A 6,162-nucleotide genomic window follows, 5' to 3' on the forward strand; every position below is an offset into this window, starting at 1 on the left:
ACTGATTTAAACAGTGAGGGTGAATTATAAAGTTAACACGCCAGGTTATAAAATTGCTACCTGCTAAAATGAGCCCCTCGCCTGATGTGAAGTGTCCAAAAAGTCTTGTTGCGTGCACTTAACCTTCACCGATGAAATGGGAATTTTCTTTACACCAAATTGGGGCAATCGTGGGTGGGATGGGGGCAGGGCTGAGCAATGAATTGGGAGGAATTGGGAGTTTTGAATTTTTGTTCTTTGTTTTTATCACACATTAATCCTACTCCCATCCTTCCTCTCTCAAAATGACAGGAACATTCATCAGTAATGTTTGGCAATTATCAGAGGAGGCTTTGAAGGCCATAAGAAATACATTTGGGGCATCAACCTTAGGTCATTGGATGTGCTGACCTAGTTCTATAACCTTAGCATCAAGGGTTGCCATCACAGCCACTTAGCTTTTTAGATAAATATTAGCAAGGACTAATCACCATTTGAAAAATCAAGAATAGCTAGCACTTAAATGAAACCCGGCTGACCTTAGTATTTTCTCAAAAAAGGCTTTGTTGGCCTATGATACGGGGAAAACCGAGTGTGCCTGGGTGCTTGTGGTTTGAGCACATAGCTTTGGAGAAAAGAGATATGGGTGTCTTCTACTTGTTAAAAATAGCTAGGTGCTGCCAACGTTCCGCTTATAATCTTCAGTTGTCAGAAAGTACCTTTCTTGTACTAAATAGCTATTTGAGGTGTTTTTAAAACAAGTGCAAGTTTCTGGGGGTTGCTGTGTCATCATTCATTTACCCTTTCTGCTTCCTAAAACAAAAACGGAATTTACCTGAAGAAGGCATACAAAATTAATGGAAAGCTAGTACTTTCATGGGCCTTGCTTAATCTCCGGTTCGGTCAATTCAATATTTAATATTGGTGAGAGGGGAAGGCAGGTCTGAGAACCTCTTTAAATAGACACATTACATATTTGCTGACAATGGATTTAGGAAGGGAATGTTCATCAAAGTTTGTTTTTTTGGGGGAAAATTTTTTTTTAGTACTGATTGGTGTAGGAAAATGACAGGAAACTGCTCTCTGTGTTCAGCAGTCACTATGGATAAGTAAGGCCTCTGAGATTTGGGGATCGTGTCTCCAAAGCTTTCATGGCAGGCTTAAAAAAAATAAAACTGAAAGAAAGCAACCAGCCGTTTTGGCTCCAAAATAATATATTAAAAGTCTAGTGATGGATAAAAAATGTTAAAAGTCTCAGATCAAATTGCCTGGACTGGACTGAATGTTGATAGGATTAATTCAGACTGATAATTTCTCTACCCTCAAAAGAATTTGTTGCAAGTTTAGCATCAATCTGCTTTATTTTTAGCAAGCTCTCTTTGTTTTTGTTTAAAAAAAAAAGCTTGTTCCAACATAACACAGTATGTGTGATTTTCCGCCTTTCTTTAGTATGATAATTTCTGTGCCCAAAATGTACATAACCAGCTCACTGTGAGCACAAGCCATGCTGATAAATTCCAAAATTAAGCTGATGGATGTGTTCACAAGAACAAAGGCAAAATTACACTGAATTCTCCTTGAAAACATTGTTTAGAGTAAAGCTTTTGAGTTGAGTGGAACATAAAGGAACATTTATTTCTGATGCTGTCTTGTTTAAAAATATTTTAAGATGCATGTATCTCTGTAGAAGAAGATGACAGAGTGAACAGCCTGTCAAAACATATATTTCTTCATCCCATATATCATTTCTTATTTATAAAAAAAAATCCATAAAATATCTTTTCAGTCCCAGTGTCAGCAGAAAGCCTATTAACAGTTGCCAGAAGTAATATCTTTTCTTTAACCTTGATCAAATAAACCAATTTTATATTCTTTCCTTCCACTTCTAACAGTCTTAATCTTTAGTTCATTCAAATAATATTGGAGGGTTTTATTTCATTTCTTCTTTGTCCTACGGCACAGAGTTATTCAAGACTTTGATAAGTAAATCCGCTTGCCAAATTAGCCTTTCTTTTCCAGCACCTGGCAGTTGCTCTAGAACAGGGGTCTGCAACCTTAAGCACTCAAAGAGCCATTTGGATCCGTTTCCCATAGAAAAGAAAACACCGGGAGCCACAAAACCCTTTCTGTGTCTGACTATTTCTTGAGCGGTCACAAAACTAGCATATGTAGTTGAATTAAACGTTCTGTTTTCTTCTGAAACTTTTTTCTTTTTTTGAATTATCCATGGTTGGCCTACCGGGGATTGAAAAGCTCAATAAATTGCGTGCCAGCGGGTGTTGCACATTGGCAGTTGTGATGCATATTTTGAGTGATGGAGCCGCAGCAGAAGGGTGAAAGAGCCACATGCGGCTCCAGAGCTGCAGGTTGCTAACCCCTGGTCTAGAAGAATTTTATTTTTTATTTATTTTATTTTGTTTACATTTATATCCCGCCCTTCTCCGAAGACTCAGGGCGGCTTACAGTGTGTAAGGCAATAGTCTCATTCTATTGGTATATTTACAAAGTCAACTTATTGCCCCCCCCCAACAATCTGGGTCCTCATTTTACCTACCTTATAAAGGATGGAAGGCTGAGTCAACCTTGGACCTGATGGGACTAGAACCTGCAGTAATTGCAGGCAGCTGTGTTTTAATAACAGGCTTCTTACAGCCTGAGCCACCACGGCCCTTATTTATTTACCTAATTTATGCTGCAGTTGCCCCCAATGCAATCATTTTTGAAGTGTTTGTATTCCAGGGGGGCAGAATCTTGCACAAGATTGCCCAAGGACACCTGGACCCTAAAACGATCCCCAGCCATTGAATTAGGTTTAGGTTCTTAAAAAACACACACACACACAAAAGAAACCCTCTGAAACTTAACACAAAGAAGGGCAGTTTGATGCCCAAGCATGTCAAAAAGAAATAAATTGAATGACCTGTCTTCCTTTGGAAAACATTTGCACCTTAACAGAAGCTTCTGAATATAAATAGTTTTATAGTCAAACTCCACCATGCCACATGCAGCCCGGAAAACATCTTCATTCGATCACAGTGGCCCATTTGGTTCAGTCTGTGTGACTTGGTAAGAAAGGAGCACCAGAGAAAATTGGAAAACTTTCCATGTTGAATTCATGGGAGAAGATTCCATGCTCCGGTTCAACTCGCCTCTAAAACCTAGCAACGTTCAACTTGCCTTTCTTACCTATAGCACATGACACCTTGGAAAATCTACCTGTGCTTAGGATTCCGTAAGGCCGCTGGGCAAATAAGACTTCAGAGTTGAGATTTTACTAGCTGTTGCCAAGTACTGGTAAGTTGTGGAGAATGGTGATGATTGCACATTCGGCTCCCTTCACCCGTGTAATCATTCATACAGAATTTTGCACACTTGCCTACAACAACTTAAACACTACGTAACTTAGGAGTTCAGAACTGGCCATATTTTCCCAAATCTATAAAACTGGCATTTTTAGCACTTAATGTGTTTCTTTAAAACGCCCTGTACTGAACCTGTTTTCCCTGTGGATTTGTTCCCACCTGTTTATAACTCACCTGTCAATAAAAAAGAATCTTTTCCCCCCACTCAGTGCCACCAAAATATATTCATCGGATCTTATGAAAGTGTCCCTGCCATGTGATTGAAGTAAATCTGCAACCCAAAGTGCCTTCTTAGCAAACTCTCCACACAGGTGGGTTTTGTTTTTACTCCCAACTCCTTGTCAGAAGTTGTTTTCTGGATAGCACCACCTGCCTTCCTTCTCAGTTACGTAAATTGGAATAAAAGATATCTACATCAATACATGAAAACAGTTGAATAGGAGGATATGAGCTACTCTTGACTGTTCCTAAGCAATTTCATATTTCAAGAAATAGTGTGACAGCTTCAACCTCATAAAACAATATTGTGCCACACTGACTGAACAATTTAATGGCTGATGAAACTCTTCAAGGTTGCAATTCCATTGTTTCCCACATTCTTGGATTGAAGGGGTAGGTAGAACGGAAGAGATCAAAATGTTCCTTTGATCATTGCTGAAGAACATTCATTATGCTAAACTATTATTTATTGAGTACAAGATCTTGTATTCCCTTTTCAATCAGTCCTCTTTTTAACTATGATGATACCGATTTAACTATTAGCATACCGATTTAAATAAAAACTAGGCAATCTGACCCCTGGGGTCATCATTTCAGATAACTTTCTTATCAGATTCCTCAATGCTTTAAATCAGGGGTGTGAAACTCAAGGCCCAAAGGCCGGATTCGGCTACGGGGTGCTTAGATCTGGCTCCTGGGCCTGGAAACAGCAAAGGACAAGCCCGCAGTACCTCTGTTAGCAAAAATGGAGCTTGTAAGGACCATGCGCATCCCCCCCCAGCTCCATTTTCGCTGGCAGAGGGCTATCAAAACAAACTAAAAACAAAAAGTAGAAACGTTTCCTCTTTTGCATTTGAGCATGCAAGAAGGGACAGGAAAGGAGAAAGAGAAAGGAAAGACAAAGAAAAAGAAGAGAAGATGGGAAGAGAGCAAGGAAGGAAAATAAGGAAAGGGGAAGGAAGAAGAAAGAATAAAGTGGGAAGGAAAAAGAAAAGGAAGGAAGGAAGATTATAATGAGAGCGAGGGAGAATCTCAGGAGAGTTCTGCCTTAGCACTTGGCCACCATAGGTGCCCCCCCCCCCGACACAAGTCCTGGGTCACACCCACCACGGCCACACCCCAAGCCACGCCCCATCCCCCTGGTCCTCCAAGGTCAAACACAACCCTGATGCAGCCCTCAATGGAATTGAGTTTGATACCCCTGCTTTAAATAGTGGCAGAACTTCTGAAAAATTCTTAATACAGTGAGATATTTAGAGATGTACCTAACTGCCTTGAAAGTAGCCCACGTGGAACTGAATAGCACAGTGAAACATGACAAACTGACCACAGGAAATGTTTTATGACACTTTTGGATTATATCATGAAATGTTTTGTGATGATTTTTATGTCCTAAAATGTTTTATAAAACTAGCCAAATTTCAATTCCACAGAGTCAATGGACCCCAGATTTTGGATGCATTGTGTAAGTTAGCCCATTTGAGATTCCTTGATACAAAAAGATGTGCCCTACAATTGCACTGTCTTGCCCAGTTAAATGTTACATACATGAGAGTTTTAGTAGTAACAATAACAGTAGATAAAAATGTGGCAAAGTTAATATCGGGTGAAATCCAGCAGGTTCTGAAAGTTTCTGGAGAACCGGTAGCAGAAATTTTGAGCAGTTCAGAGAACCGGTAAATACCACCTCTGGCCCCAGAGTGGGATGGAAATGGAGATTTTGCAATATCCTTCCCCCAGGAGTGGGGAGGGAATGGGGGTTTTGCAGTATCCTTCCCCTGCCATGCCTAACCAAGCCGCGTCCAGAGAACCAGTAGTAAAAAAAAATTGGATTTCACCACTGGTTTTATTTATTTATTGATCAAATTTATATACCGCCCTATCTCCCGAAGGACTCAGGGCGGTGTACAGGCATTTAAAAACACATAAATACAATATAAAGAATATAAAAACAATTAAAAAACTTATTCTAAAAGCCTGTTAATTTAAAATTAAAAATATAGAATAAAAGCCAATTTAAAAGCCAGTAATTTAAAATTTAGCTCAGCCCTGCACAATTAAATAAATATGTTTTAAGCCAGCGGAAGGTCCGGAGGTCCAGCTGGCGAAGACCGGGGTAGTTCATTCCAGAGGGTGGGGCCCCACAGAAGGCCCTTCCTGGGCGTCGCCAGGCGACATTGCAGCGCTGACGGCACCCTGAGGAGACCTCTCTGTGAGGCGCCGGGTCGGTGAGAGATATTCGATGGCAGTAGGCGGTCCCGTAAGTAACCCGGCCCGATGCCATGGGCGCTTTAAAGGTGGTCACCAACACCTTGAAGCGCACCCGAAAGCCACAGGTAGCCAGTGCAGCCTGCGCAGGATGGGTGTTATCACGGGAGCCACGGGGCTCCTCTATCACCCGCGCAGCCGCATTCTGGACTAACTGCAGCCTCCGGATGCCCTTCAAGGGAGCCCCATGTAGAGAGCATTGCAGTAATCCAGGCGAGGCGTCACGAGTGCGTGAGTGACCGTGCATAGGGCATCCCGGTCCAGAAAGGCGCAACTGGCGTACCAGGCGAACCTGGTAGAACGCTCTCCTGGAGCGGCCGTCAAATGATCTTCT

Source organism: Ahaetulla prasina, chromosome 10, assembly GCF_028640845.1.
Source record: "Ahaetulla prasina isolate Xishuangbanna chromosome 10, ASM2864084v1, whole genome shotgun sequence".
Classification (NCBI taxonomy): domain Eukaryota; kingdom Metazoa; phylum Chordata; class Lepidosauria; order Squamata; family Colubridae; genus Ahaetulla; species Ahaetulla prasina.